Source organism: Caretta caretta, chromosome 9 (genome assembly GCF_965140235.1).
Source record: "Caretta caretta isolate rCarCar2 chromosome 9, rCarCar1.hap1, whole genome shotgun sequence".
Lineage (NCBI taxonomy): Eukaryota > Metazoa > Chordata > Testudines > Cheloniidae > Caretta > Caretta caretta.
Window position 1 is genome coordinate 92489911 of NC_134214.1, and position 15981 is coordinate 92505891.

Here is a 15981-nt window from a genome sequence, read left to right on the forward strand (position 1 = left end):
ATCCACCATCACAGGAAGAACACCATCACTGTTGTGGTCGTAGGTTGCGCTTGCCTAGTGGCTCTCAACCACTGTACCTGACTCCTGTACCGCTTTCAGGAGTCTGATTTGTCTAGCGTACCCCAAGTTATACCTCACTCAAAAAGTGCTTGCTTACAAAATCAGACATAAAAATACAAAAGTGTCACAGCACACTAGTACTGAAAAACTGCTTACTTTTCATTTTTACAAAATAATTACAAAATAAATCAATTGGAATATAAATAGCGTCCTTATATTTCAGTGTATAGTGCATGGAGCAGTATAAACAAGTCAATGTCTGTATGAAATTTTACTTTGTACCCACTTTGTTTTTTATGCAGCCTATTGTAAAACTAGGCAAATATCTAGATGAGTTGATGTACCCCTGTGAAGACCTCTGCGAACCCTTAGGGGTATGTGTACCCCTGGTTGAAAACCACTGCTCTAGCCTATACACGAGCTGGGGCGGACAAAGGTTAGCTCTGAGCATCAGAGAGCTGTAGCAAGTTCCCTGATGGTCCCGTAACCCACTGCACTGAGCAGAAACTTGGTGCCGCAGAGAATCTGGCTAAAAGCAATTACTAGCTGTTAGTGCATTCACTGTTATTCCTAGAATTATAATGATTCACCCAATGGCCATAAATACTCTCTGTGGTCCATAATATTACAGCCATGGTGGGCAATCAAAGTGGCTGTTCTGATTTAAAACACTGGAAAAGCGAGGGTTGTCAGTACTTCTCCCAGGAATATGACGCACCCAAATAAAATAAATAAATAAATAAATAAATCAAACATTTATGTTATTTTCCCCACCAGCAATAAAATGCTTCTAAAAGAAAATAACAAGTGATGTTACATATCTGACCAAGCTTCCCTGTGTCACTGTCAAAAAGCAAAGAGAGGGGGAGGGGGAGAAATCCCACTAGAAATACTGAGGTTCACCTTGTGGAGTTCAGTTCCCATTTTCCAAGGAAAACATGTTTCTGACCTCATAATGGAGGAAAGGGGACCCCACATAGCCAGAAAATCAGGCTATATCCTCCCAGATCATGTAGTAGTAACCCTGGGAGCTTGCCTCTCCTGACTTCAAGAAGCGTGGTTCCCTTTGCCTGTAACCTGACCCTCCTTCAGTTCAAGGGAAATAGAATGAGTGGAGGAGGAAATTAATCCTGCTTGGAACAGCATTAAGAACCATGTGGATTTCTGCTTGGAAAAGCAAAGGAGCAGGGCAGGGTACACAGCAGCTGATCCCCTGGATCTGCTTCTTCCCAACTCTAAACACATCTGCTCCCAGCCGAGGAGTTCCATCCTCACGCAATTGCAGAAGGGCTTCTGTGGGTCTGTGCTGTGAAACTCTTCCCCCAACCCCTGCATCCAACCCAGTTCCCCAAGCATTAGCTCCCCTCCACCAATGTATGAGAAGGGAAGTATCCAGCGCCATATGTTACACAATAGCTAGGCCCAGTGTGATGATCAAAGGAAGAAACATTGGAACAAATTCACTCAGTTATGCACATTTCATTAGGCCCATATCATTACTTTGATGTCAATATTTGTGGTTTAATTACAAAGTAGAAATAACACTTAGGTAAGCTAGAAAGATCGGTCCTTCTGACTCAACCTGCTAGTCCTTGTCCAGCTGACTATATATTTAGTGTGTTAGGCATCAGTTCTGCAGTCCTACTTCAGGCAAATCTCCCAAAGTGAATGGGACTTACATCTATCTGAGCAGGACTGGATGCAAAGTCAACCATTGTGATTTTTTTTAGTAAAACTGTTAAAACTGTTCTTACATCTTAACCAATAAATACACTCAAATGTACCTTTTCCTCTAAAGATACTAATCTCTCTCCTTAACTACAGTACGTGAGGATCATTTCTAAGCATGAAAACATTCAGTGGGGTCTAGTTTTCATAAAAGCCCTTTGAATGTGAACCCTCTCTTGTGTGTGCCTGTACATTTCAGCCTGCCATACAGATCTGGTGCGTGAAAGCAGTACACAGACATGCAAACTGGATAGCAAGGCCCACAAAATTGCTTCTTGCAGCCATAGGTGATGGTGCATGAAAAACTGCAAGCACAAAGATAGAGGCTGGATTGTGGCCTCTATGGGAATGTCTACACAGCAAAAACAGACCTGTAGTGGTGAGTCTCGGAGCCCGGGTCCACTGACTGAGGCTCACAGGGTTCACGTTGCAGGGTTAAAAAGTAGAAGTGTAGCCATTCAGGCTCTGGCTGGAGCCAGGGCAATGGGGGCAGGTCTCGGAGCCTGCCACCAGCCCAAGCCCAAATGTCTACTTTGTTATTTTTAGTCCCACAGCATGAACCCTGGAAGTCTGAGTCAATTGACCTGGGCTTTGAGACTCACTGCTGGAAGGTTTTAGGGTTTTTTTTTGCTGTGTGGCGTACCCTGTGTGACCATGACTCTAGCAGTGGGGTTTTCAGAAGTGCTCCACATTGGCCTAACTCTGCTCGTATTGACTTAGTTAGTAGTAGAGTCAGGCCAAAGCTCAGTGCTTTGGAACATCCCACCCTAAATAACCAAAATCTAGTGCTAGCCAGCAGCGGGAACTGTCTCTGCATGTCTGGGGGCAGAAACGGCACAATGAGTATCATTAAAAACGATAAGCCAGTGAGATTGCACACCCTGCCATGCTGGGAACTGAAGTTTGGATTTAGGTTTGGCCCTGAGCTACTCTGCGTGCTGTGGTCAGGAAGGCAATAACCTCAGTTCTGGTCTCTGTCCAGTGATTCCTCATGATGGCTGCAAGAAATAGCACGGAACTGCCTCTGTGATTTAGGTGAGGGTAGGTGTATATGGAGAAGAAAAAAACAAAGGTGGTGAATTGACTGGAGAGGGCAACATATTTTTCACTTTGAAAACCAAGCATTGCTTAAAATGAACCCACTCTTATGCAAAAGTAAAAGACATTGGTTTATTTTATGGAACAATGGACATAAAGAGGGAGTTCATTCCATGAAAATGATCAAAGAACAAACTCAATTTTCAGGATAAATTTATCTTTTTTTTTTTTTTAATTGGGAGTATGTGGGAATTTAAGAGTCATGTTACCTTTAAAGGAGGTTTTCAACCCACAGCTTTAAACAGCAATCTGTGCAGGGCAGAAATCTATCTTGTACTTGTCACATCTATATTAAATTATCTACTTTTTTTTTTATTTTACAAGGGAAGACGTGAGCAGAACATTACTCAGCTGTCAGGACACAGGACTATGCTCCTGAGCAGAGTGCAAGTGAATACACTTTACAAAGCTGCAAGTCTAGCACAAAGGCTCCAGAGGAGGGGATTTTGTGTCACCAGTTTTACCTGCTGTGGTTCCTGGAAGGCAGTTTCCAGTAGGTTGTGTTTTGACTGCCTTTTGCTATGATGACATTTAAATCTGATCAATGGCCCTTTCTTCCACAGAAATACTGCCTCCTGACTGGAACATTACAGATAAGGGCTGGGAAAATATTTGGGGACATAACAACATAACCTGCTACGACCTGCCCAGATGGCACTTAACCCATGACTTTAAAGGTACCAGAGGAACAAGCCATGAAGCTAAGTGGTTGCTATGGTTCAAAGGGATATTATAGCAGCACCTTGGCCACTCACTGTAAAATATGGTGGGTTATAATAATATTGAGAGGTGCACTGGGAAGGTAGGAAGGGTATGAGGATCCCTTTTACTCTCCCCAAAAACACCCCCACATAGTTGAGCTGCAGGTGATGGACCAGCAAGAGTAGCCCCTGGACTCCCATATGTTTTACATATTTATCCACAAACTGGCTTTTAGGGGTCATGGGGCCCTTAATTTAGGGGAATGTAAAGGTGAATCTCAGCTGCCATGTAAAGATGGCCTTGGCTTGTTCCTGTGCTATCTTTAAAGTCACAGGACAAGTTCATCTGCCACCAATATCAACCAATGCAGTGCAAATCATCACTAGGGTTCAAAGGAACAATCCACTGGGCTCCACAGCGGCATCAAGCTGACCCTGCAATCATAGTACACAGGAGTTGGGTACATTTGGAAGGAAAGAGTAGCAAAATATAGTTCTACCAGCACCATCAACACACACACACAAAAGCCTGGGTCTGATCTGTTCATCTATGCACAACGTCTCCTTCCACACTGCTTGAGCTTTCCGCACCTCTCAACCAAAATGCTCCCTTGGCTGGCAGGAGAGTGATCTGTTTTAGTGCATGGACAGAGGTTGGGTAAAACACAAATACATGAATAAAATGGCAAAGGCACAGATGAATTCAACTGAAATAAAAAAGAAAAACTACAACCTTGATATATTATGCACTGAAATACAGCACATCAGACTGTCAAATATTACAAGTTTCCATTCCAGTACGAGTCATTGCGCATGAAGAAAAACACATCAGCTGTTTCTAGATCAAACATGTTCCTTGATAATCGGCAGTCTTGGTCACCAAAGGAGCAGGGGATGCACACAATGCACTTTTCTCAGCTCACTCTAAGTGAGGAAAACACCAGATCAGCTGCCAAAGCAGCTAGTTTAATCTCCAATGTCATCAGAAAGCATTGGTTTTGTAGAATATGTCACTGTCTTTCTAGTCTCCTCAGTCTCATTTCCCCTCTCACAGACTCCTTTCAGTAGTCGCGCTTCGTGTGGCATTTGGTTACACACAAGCCTGCTCAGCTCTTGTTTGATCTTGTTTGTTTACCTTAGTCATGTTATACTCACTAAATCTATTTTCCAGCTTATGACAAGTGCTTCTAATATTCTCTTTCTTTCCATTCCAGCACCCTCAGCTCCTAAAATCCTGGCCACAGGAATGCTGTAGTTTTTCAGTTTCCGTTTTCTCATTTAACACTGACAGCACACCCAGGTTTTCACACAATTCGGAGTTGCCTCAAAGTTCACAAGGGCTTTTACAGCTCCTTAGCAACAGTGAATAGAGGGATACTTCCCATTGAGGGATACTTCCCATTTTTAGCTCACTTGAAGTGTTGCAGGGAAGTAAGAGTGAAGCTGACAGAATTCACATGAGCTGAATCTACTTGTTTTATCCTATATAATGGTAAATCCCTGGGGTGTGTAGCCCACACGTTGGGAGAGGAGGATGCAGGGTGTGTCTACCTCACTGGAGCACCCATGGAGAAGAAAGGTAGGATTCTACCCTAGCATTCACTTGAGTGCTAGTCAGCAGGAGCCAGCTAACAAAGACTAGTGGTTTGTGGGGGATGGCCCCACAGCTCCCTATGTACATGGGATACATGTTGCTCCTTCTGGAGTGACAGTAAGGTACTGTACAGACTGTACTACCCCTAGGTTACCCCAGCTCTCCCTTGTGCCAGCAGGATGGCTCCTGCACCCTCCGTTCAGTGCCCCTTCACCAATACAAGGGCAAGATTTTGTCCTGAGTCAGGGATTCAACCTAGGATTTTGTTAACTTTTCAGGAGTCTGAGGATTGCACAAGGGGCTGGATCCTGTGAACCACTGATTGCCCTCAACTGCTGGTGAGTTCACAGTAGGAGTCAAGGGTGTTCAACTCACCAGCTGACAGGAACAAGCCTATAAATGGTCTCTCTCTATAAATATTTTTTCAAAAATAAATGCACGCAGTCCTAATACTTGTTTGCATCTTCCTCATTGGATGACTGGAGACTGCCAGCAGGCTGTATTTGGGCCTTTTGCCACACTTCGGGGCCCCCATGATAAATGCTCAACCTCTTTAATTACAGGCTCTGTTTAGTTGCTTGTAGTCGATACCATAAAGAAATCAGAATCAAGTACTTAGTGTCATTGTATTTCAGACTCCTGCACTGACATCTCATAGACGCATTTGTTACTTCTGCCAATTGGCCTGGCTGAGAGGTGGGGTGGGCAGGGAGGTAGGGGGACTGGCGTCCCAAGGAGCTAACGAAGTTTGCAGTTAGTAAGGGGAGCACTTTTTCAGGCACTCCTCCTTGAATAGGCTGAATGCAAACTTCTCAAGTTCCTTTAACCACAGTTTAGGATGTGACTTGTGTCTGGTGGAGCCACTGAGAGAAAGAATGCTGGAGAGCTGCTTTGATGTTGGCCCTTTTGTCCAAAATGGTTTTCTTCAGGCTTGATTTTTCTTCCTCCCAATGTTTTCCACCGGCTTTAGCAGTTTTGTATCAGCGGCTAGAATCTGGTTTGCCAGACCCCACTCTGTCTTCATAAAATGGCATGGTAAAGCACTGTAGCTCATGTGACGCTAATCCCCAGCCCACATATCTGTCCTGACACCCATCCTGAAATCTTCCAGAGCTTGCCTCACTTCAAGGCTTCAGGGAAGATCCCTTTGGAGCTCATATGCCTTTTCTTTATTATTTTCAGACACTGTGGTACAAGGAGGAAAAAGCCCTTCCAGCAGCCACTTGACAGAAGTAATAATAAAACATAAAGGGTGCACTGACTGAATGAATATATTAAAGGCAAAGGCTCAAAGGTAAGGACATTATTGTTACAAGGAGCTGGCCAATGTCCTGTGTGTCACAAAATATCCCTCTACTCCTAAAAATCCCCAAATAAATGATCCTTAAATAAAATAAAAACTGCAATTACAAAACCAGACAAACCAAAAATGTAGAAAGTAACATGATGCAACAAACCATCAAGGCAGCCTTATACTATTAGTTAGTATATTCCTTCCTTCTTTCCTTCCTTTGTCTCTCCCAATGTCTTGATTTATACGGGCTGTAAGCTCTTTTGGACAGGAACTATGTCTTTACTTTGTAAGGTATCATGCATGCCTACGATGCCATGTACAGAAGTTAATAGCAATATGACTCTTTACTAATAGTGCTGCTAATGCATGTATACATGGCACCGACAATCCAGGCAATGAGTGTTAGCAATGGGTTTAACTAGTGATGGCCTCAAGATAATATATCAAATCTAAATGCCCCCCCAATTTGGGGAAATTCAGATCCATATCCAGCACTTGGATCTGATCTTCATGACTGGCCCCTAACTATATAAATGATTGAACCAAAACGCTGGATCCAAACACCTCCAAGCTATTGGGCAAGTTTGGACTGGGATTTAAACTTCAGAGCATGAGCTAATTTCTAACGATGTTAACCTGGAATGGGCATGACCTGAACCTCAAATATCTCAAATTTGGGGACACCCGGGATTGACATGAGACCCTGAATTCAACAACTTTTGGGTACTAAAGAAACATGAATCACCCTGTCAGAGGGTGGCTGGCCCCAGTAAATGAAGTAGGTCCAGCTCCCCCGTGCTAAAACAGATGCTCTCACTGGCCAGTTAATAGGGCAGGGCAGCACCTGGGGGCTATAAAGCGGGGTGGCCAATCTGTGGCTCCGGAGACACATGCGGCTGTTCAGAAGTTAATATGCGGCTCCTTGTCTAGGCACTGACTCTGGGGCTGGAGCTACAAGTGCCAACTTTCCAATGTGCCAGGGGGTGCTCACTGCTCAACCCCTGGCTCTGCCTCAGGCCCTGCCTCCACTCCACTCCTTTCTGCCCCCTCCCCTGAGCCTGCCATGCCCTTGCTCCTCCCCGCCCCTCCAAAGGGGCTGCCGGTGGGTGGGAGGCGTTGGGAGGGGGAATTGATGGATTACTGTGGCTCTTTGGCAATGTACATTAGTAATTCTGGCTTCTTCTCCTGCTCAGGTTGGCCATCCCTGCTATAAAGGATCAACAAGAGACCCAGGGAGGGGAAGTACCTGAAGAAAGCCAGGAAAGAGAGTCCTGGTGAGAGTCAGGAAAAGTCAGAGATTGAAGGAGGTTGCTGAGGAAAGCAAAAACAGAAAGCTCTGTGCAGACCCTCCCTAGGAAGAGGGAGGAATTGGCTAGGAGACCGTGGTTATGTCTACACTGCAATAAAACACCCTGTGGCTGGCCCGTGCCTGCTGACTCGGGCTCAGGCTGCAGGCCTATAAAATTGTAGTGCAGATGTCTGGGCTTGGGTTGGAGCCCAGGTTATGGGAGCCTCCCCTCTTGTGGGGTCCCAGAGCCCTGGCTCCAGCCCAAGCCTAAACATCTACATTGTAATTAAACAGACCCATAGCCTGAGCCCCACAAGCCCAAGACAGGTGGAACGGGCCAGCTGCGGGGGTTTAATTGCAGCGTAGACATACCCTTAGACAAGGACATTCTGAGCACCAGGCAGGAAGCAGAGCATTAGCAGGAATACATAGTCACTTGGGAAAAAAAAAAAAGAAGCATACTTGCACGGACAGCAAAAATACACCAAACATCATCATCAAGCTGGGGAAGTGGCACCATTCCCCATAAATGTGCACTGATTGTGTGCTGACTCTAACAATGAGTAAGAAACCCTGGCAGCCTCTTGGTACAATCCATGCGAGCAAGACACCGTCTCTCGCCTAGAGACATGAAAATCACTGCAAAAATAAAACACCATCACTAGGAAATAATTTTTTTTTTGTTAGACAGGAAAGAGACGGTTTTGATCATTTTTTAAAACTAACAGATTCTGGCTGCAACCTATTCAGCAAACAGGGCTACATTCCTATGATGGGAAATGAGCTCCCATTCTTTTATTGTTACCCACAATTGTTTCACCAGGTTTTAATTACACGGCATGTGTAACTGCAACAGCACTCTGATATCTCCTATAGGAGCTATTTTTTTCAGAGGGGTAGACTGAGGCCAAAAGCCATGATTTTGCTGCATGTCTGTGTGCAACACATCTCAAGGACAGAGCACTGGACTGTAAACTAAAGGGACAGCTCTAAGGTCATGAACATTCCTAGAAGCCTATTTTACATGAACACAATGTAGAGAGAATATGGAAATTGGGAAGCGCTTAGACATTTTATGGTGAGCTTTACATGGTTCTAAGAACCCAAGTAATTTCAGATTCTATCGGATCCTTTGTGTTGCATCATCCAGTCTATTACAAAACAGCTTCAGCTATTGGAGGGGGAGTACAAATCTAGCGCCACTGTGTAATACAACTTCAGTTGAATTTTTTATTTAATCTTTGTTGTAACAAGGACAGCCATATATAAAACTGGGAACTTCAACACCAGTTATAAAGTAGCACACGTAGACAACTGATGAGGTATGAACTGAGTGTAGAGAAGAAACATGTTAGTCATTATTTTTAGGGTGTTTTAATCACACCTTTTTTCGGTGCTGTTTCTATGCAGCCTGCCTATTTAATAGAGGAACCCCTCTCCACTACCTCTACAAGTAAATAAATAAACAAACAGGTCTTCAAAACGTCTGGCTAGGCCTGATTTTAGGAGTCTTTCAGGACTCCAGAGAGGGTAGAAATCCTTGGCCCGTGTGCTGGCTCTTCTTACACAAGATAATATTTTCAAGACAGGCTTCCCCCATCCTATATTGTGCTTACATAGACTATTTGGTGACAGTGCAGTAGAAATCTCCCTGCACATGCAGTTCTGGAAACCTTTACAAGAAGTAAAATCATTAAGGGCAGAGAGGCTCAAAATCATACAGATGCAGTAAGGAAAAAAATCCTTTTTGGCCACTGTTCATGGCTGAGTTATGTGCTGCTTTCTCTTTATCTTCATTAAAGTTTGCAAAGGCAAATCATTCTTTATGAGCCCCCTTCAATGTAAAATGCTCACCAATGTAATCTGGCAACAGTACCTCTGCATGCAGAGGGAGATGCCTGGTGGCTGAGCTGGAATGGAATAGCCACTCCAGAATTGCTCTCATTTTTCTGTTTATCAGATGTGTTTATTGGCATGTCAACCACATGAACAAAACAAAAAATCCCTGTCTATCATCTGAGTGCCAAGAATGACACAATGTCAAACCCTCAAAATCCTTCACATTCTCCCAACAATTCAGCTCCTCCTAATCAATTCTTTCTAACCTGAGTGAAGAGAGAGGCCTCATAGCGAGCCCTGAAATTCAGCAAAATTGAGGCTTGTTGGATCAACAAGGGCAGCAAATTCCCATGTCAAAGGCCCTCAACATACCTCTAAAGGTACAAACCTAGGAACTGTCAGAGAGAATCCCAGCCGATTTCAGTGGCTAGGATGGAACCCACATTCAAACCATGTGCGCTTTATAGGTTAAAACCAACACTTTGCATTGGCCCTAGAAATCAGCTAGAGGCCAGTTCACTCTACAGAGCTAAGTGGGATTAATATGCATTGTGTTCATGAACCCTGAGCTGATCGTTCTTTGCTGCAGCTGCCATGTTAAATCTGTAGTGACAAGCATGCTTCAGGTGTGCGTAGCATCTCAAGAGACAGCACCTCTGCCATTCTGGTTTCCCCACAGTTTCTTAGCTGGACACCAAGGATTTTGTTGTCCCTCTCCTTTGATACCCTGCTTGATCCCTCAGACCCATCCTGCTGTGCTGCTCTTGCATGCCTTCTAGCAGTGTTAGATCGGATCAGCATGTGGAGGGCGAGAGCAAAAGAGAGGCAGTGCTGCAGGATGGGTTGAGTGTCATCAGCCACCATCCCTACTGTGCACGTTGGCATCCCAGTGGGAAGGGGGAGCGAAAAGCAGAGTGTTTTATTTTGATGCTTTTATTTACGTTAAAATGAAAACTACTGGATGTGGCTGATACTTAAAATCAAAGCCTGGACAGAGCCTTGGCCAATCCAAACCCCACGGCTAGGGAGGACATGTGCAAATGGGGTGACAGAGACAGAGGAGGAGGCAGAAGGAATGGAGTAAAGGATACTGATTTGGGAATCTGAAGTGGAGCATGAAAGTTAGAATCCTCTGCCCCAGAGAGTTCCAATGGACGTGGCTAGCATTCATATGGAACATAACTGACCTTGGCACCACGACAGGGGTAATATTTTAGCTCAGCTCGGCTATTCTTGAGCAATTCTGCAATGTATTAAGACACAAACATAGTTTAGGCCTAACAGGGACACATGCTTTATTTTTCCATTTTTTTTTTAATTGTACAATCATATTTATTGTGGCCAAGGCAAACAAATCACTACTCTCCTCCATCCTTCTTGGAGCTCTCTGGCTCTCTCCCCTAGTATACCAAGGCAGTGAGGCAATCCTACTGGATCTGCTTCCACCGAACTGCCTGTTTTATTTACATTCCCTGTTAAGACTCCAGTGCCACAGAAAACAAGGCATGCAAGGAATGTTCAGAACAGCCCATGAGGGACTGGCCACTTGTCGCCTACCAGGACACAACAGTGGTGCAATCATTCAGTAGTGGCACTTTTTGTGAGTCAGACAATACCCCTGGATGGTGCAGAGGGGCACTATGCTGCGGCAAGTGCAATCTTTCTGATATTAACCCACGCGCCTTGACCAAATTCCAGGCAATAACAATCTAATAAATTCTCCCTCCAGTTTCAGTTGGATAGAATGATCTTCTTTTATTTCTCATCCTAACCTGGTGTGCAGTACACCTGTGTGCTTGTAACCAGAGGTGGCTGCATTTCAGGAGTAGGGGCGGTAATCCCTTGTAGACCTAAGTCCCAGGGGCATTGCTCACCTCAAATTAACTAAAATTTGGAAATCTCTTTGAGATCCTCAGGAACTGCAGAAAGGCAATAGTCTATATCAGTGCTACTCAAAGTGGTGGTCCGCGGACCGGTGCTGGTCTGCGAGCCATCGGCTGCCGGTCTGCGCGTACATTGGAAAAAAAAATTGCCGGTCCCCCACAACAGACAGCTTGAGAAGCACTGGTCTATATTATAATCCCCACGTATTAATAAACGTGAAAAGGATAAGGTTTATGGCAGGCAAACTGTGTTAAGGTTTGCACTGGTTTCTTGTTAGGTCAATAGGAATGGATTTTCTCTGCAGATACTGTATCTGAAACACATATTGTTGGCTAACCCTCATGCTGAATCTGGCCTACATTATGTCTGCATGTGTTTACATTTCCTATTGATTATCACAAAAGCAGCTAATCACATAGCATTTATTTATTGTAATTGTGTGACCATGATGCTCCCGAAAGACACCAGATTGCCAACACTGAAGTTCTTTTTTTATATACAGAACAAGGTCAGCATGAACAACTATTTGTTGATGCAAACACCTGGCCAACTGGGAACTGGACTAAGGCCATCTACACGCACTTCATGAATAGAATACAGCATGACTTATATTGTACCATATGTCCAGCCCATTAAAAAATTTAAAAGAACAGGACAGATCCTCAGCTGGTGTAACTCAGTGTAGCACCATTCATTTCAATGGAGCTCTGGTGATCTGGCCCACCTGTTTAATTTTTTTATTAAAATCTACTTTACACGTCAACATTGGGATCAAAAAAGGAGGGAGTGCTGTGTCAATGTGTGGGCTGCAAGTGGAACAAAAGGGTTTTTTTTAATACGTGCTGAAAATGGAAACTATCATTAGCAATGATGTTCTGATTGTGAGAGACAACTTATACAGGGGAAAGTGAAGCCGGTCTAGACTAACTCTAGACAGAGGGGTCCAGTCTCGCTACTCAGAGTGCCATGCATACATCAAGGAAAGCATAGGGAAAGGGAAGAAATTACTTACTAGCAATAATATTATCTTACATGTATAACATTTATCCTGAAGAATGACTTAAAGAAACATATGCTTGGCCATGTGTGTGTGTAAATATAGGAATTATTTCATCCAGCACTAAAATGCAGCCACCTCTAGGGCAGAATGCAGTAGCTGTTTAACAGTACACAGCAACACTTCACAACAGTTTACAGTACTAGTAAGAAGTGAAGAAAACAAAAACTAATTGAAATTGCAGGTAGAAACTGAGTGAGCAGAAGGTAATTATCCTTCTATAGATATTTCCTGGAAGATGCCCTGTAATTATCTTATTTCAGATGATAGCCTTTAAACTAATAAAATAAAAATCTATGACTATATAAAAATGCTGCTTTTAACATGGAATTCATCTACTCCGTTTCTTTCATTATTTTATAATGAAGAAAGATAGTTTGTTAAAAAAAAATAAATATTAAAAGAATTGTTAATTTAAAAATCACACTATCTGAAAATTTTCCAGCTGCTACTGTTACTAGTGTATTTTCTCTCCTTTTCTTCAATGTTTATTTTGTGTATTTGACAGCACATTGGGTATAGTCAATTTCACAGTTGCCCCATATGGTCAGTTTCCCATGTTGTTTCTGTGGGTTTTTCACACAGCCACAGGAGAGAGAAAAAGATTTTTAAAATAGGAGAATGTGATTGTGAAATACAAAATATGGTCAGAGGACTTCGAGACAGATGTATTATCGGAAACTACTTTAAACTCTTTTTTAAAAAACTGACTCAATTTCCAGTTGCCAGGGTCTCTTTAAATTAAAATGTTTATTTGTTGGAAAACATACACTGTGGAAGTTGTTTACTTCAATAACTTGAAAATGCCAACAGCACACATTCAAATGCATGTGCCTCTTTAAGAAGAAGTTCTGTAGTAGAGGCAGCGTTTGTCTGATGTGGCAGTTCTTTTCTCTGCTCCTATTTAGACGTTTGTTACGGGGGTACAGCAAAAACGACAGCTAATGAAAGAAAAATGAATAAGGATCCACATTATTTTCAGCAGTGAATGTGTGATCTCTCCTTGTATGGGTGAAATGGGGTGTTTCCCAAGCCAGGATTTGAATTCCACATGAAAGCATGAACTCAGCTAAACCCTGCTCACATGCTGGTTCGGGTCCATTTATGTCTTCAGTCTCTTTGTTAATCAGGTGCACAATTATATACACCCAACTCATGTAAAGAATCTATACTACTTTAACTACAGCCCTGGGTGTTGTTTAATTTTGAAGCTAACCATCAATATTTTTAACAAGTCTTCTATTTCTATTATCTAAAATGCACACATGCTTTGCATGTGACTTTCCATTACATTTTCAATGCCATAAAAATAGACTGCCTGAGTGATTAAATGTAGGGTTCCCACTCTCATTCTAAATTTGGGACACTACTTTAGTTTGTTTCTAACAAGATTTTAAAGGAGAATTGAAGGGGGAAAGGACTAGGTCTAACTGCAAAGTCGTGATTGTGAAGGAGTCTCCTTTTATTTCACTCTTCTGCAGAAAGGTGTTTTGTGGCATTGCAGAATGCGCTGATTTGCGGCACGTTCCTACATGGTGAAAACAAACCCCATCTGATCACCACTGTATCCTTCAGAGCCCTGAAGATAAAGTATGGAAAATCTATAACTGCGATGTTTTGCCTGTTGCTGCTGCACTCTTTATTAATCAGTCAATGCCTCTCAACAAAGCTCTTTCAGACTCCTCCTCTACTAGTTAGACCTATAATCAGCTCTACAAAAACAGTGCAGAGACGTATCCTTTGTGCTTCTATGTAATTTACATATACTAAAAAAAAATCACTGAGCATGCTATTTATAAACGTTATGTAGTATAAAATAACATCATGTTAGCGGGCTGTAATCACAACCAATATTTTAAACAGGCTAAAAATATGTTAAATTATAAAGTAAATTTTGCTACTAAAACCAAAGAAATTAGCTTGTTTCACTATTTCCAAACATAACTAAAACAAATGAACTGACCATACTGTATATATGGTACACCTATTTCTTTGTAATCAAAATGATTGGTGTTTCAATTTGGTAAATATTTATACCCAATACAGAGCCACCTTTGTGACAAATTAGCCATTGCTCTAAATACACAAGCACTAAGTGGGTTTTTAAAAATAACATCCAACCACCTCAGTGTTTTAAAATTACTGTAGTGAAAATCATTTTCTGCTGCATTGATAGAAGCGTCAGCTGCTGCCATTATCATGCTGCATCAGATCCTAGGCTAACCTATGGCACATATTGATTAACTAGCCTTTCTTTCACCATATATCTCAAGAGTCCTGTCTCACCTGCATTTTAATCCAGTTGTTTTCACGCCTCTATTGTCTAACCAAAAATTCAGATTCAGTCATTGCTGTCATTGCATCTGACAATTATTGGCCGTACCATACCTAGCCCTTGGGAGGGAAGGTGCATGGACCTTTCCTCCCACTTGTGCACCCTTTACAACCAACACAGTCCCTGCACAGCAGGGTCTACAGATCATCAGATCTCTGGGTCAGCTGCACAAAGATTCTTGAACCAAAGTCTTCAGTTAAGTGCTTAAGTGAAGGTTTATTTTGAAGAAGTTCTATGGAAAAAATACTGAAGGCAAGTGGATACAAAAACCAAGGGAAATAGTGATGGGACCAGATCCCACATGTTCCTCTCAGTCGCAGGCTGGGGGCAAGGCTTAAAATGAACTAAGCTGCACAGCTATGTAGAAAAGGCAGGCAGACCAAATGCACATTGATCACTGATGTGGGGGTGTTACAGGTAAACCCTCTGTCTGAGCCCTAAAACATTATGAACTAATGAAATCTTATGTTAATGACAGACCTGATGAGACTTCTTTGGGACTTGTTGAAGCTCTTGTTGGGAGGGTCCCAGAACCTGGGCTCCAGCCCAAGCCCAAATGACTATACTGCAATTTATAGCCATGCGAGCCAGAGTCAGCTGACACAGGCCAGCCACGGGGTGTTCTGTGGCAGAGTAGACATACCCATGGTGACATATCATCCTGTGACAGAGAGGTCACCACACCATGAGAAGCTGAAACAAAAATGATTTTGGAGGTGACCCAATTAACCTGTGCACTGTACAATGATGATAGCACCCCAATTTCTCAGAAAGACATTAGTAAATCACTAGGGCCGTATATTTGTGTGGCACTAACTAGAAAGTGACAAAAGTGGTCATGGTCACGATGTGCATTATGATCTGCAAAATCTTGTTGGTCAGGTTTTGGGATTTCCATAACTAAAACCAAAACCAGGACTGGTTTAAATATGGGTTTCCATATTTGGATAAGTGGCTCTGGTTTTGTCGGATCTCCAGTTTGAATGTATTCTACCTTAAGCTTCTTAGCACAAGGGTTGGTCAAGATGGAAGAAGGAAAGCCAGAGGACAACGAGTCTTTCAAGTGGTGGCAAAAAAAAAAAAAAGAGAGAGAGAGAAAGAGT

The 15981-nt window shown here is 42.8% G+C and overlaps 1 protein-coding gene and 1 long non-coding RNA gene across 2 annotated transcripts in view; one reads left to right on the forward strand and one right to left on the reverse strand.

Annotated features, from left to right (window-relative positions):
* Window positions 1-15981, reverse strand: part of MAMLD1 (mastermind like domain containing 1) — a 349693-nt gene that overhangs the window by 225896 nt on the left and 107816 nt on the right. The window lies entirely within an intron of this gene.
* Window positions 5454-14111, forward strand: LOC142073303 (uncharacterized). The gene is made up of 4 exons (XR_012670106.1): window positions 5454-5519; window positions 6364-6475; window positions 7669-7749; window positions 14025-14111. It is a non-coding gene; the product is annotated as an uncharacterized LOC142073303 (long non-coding RNA).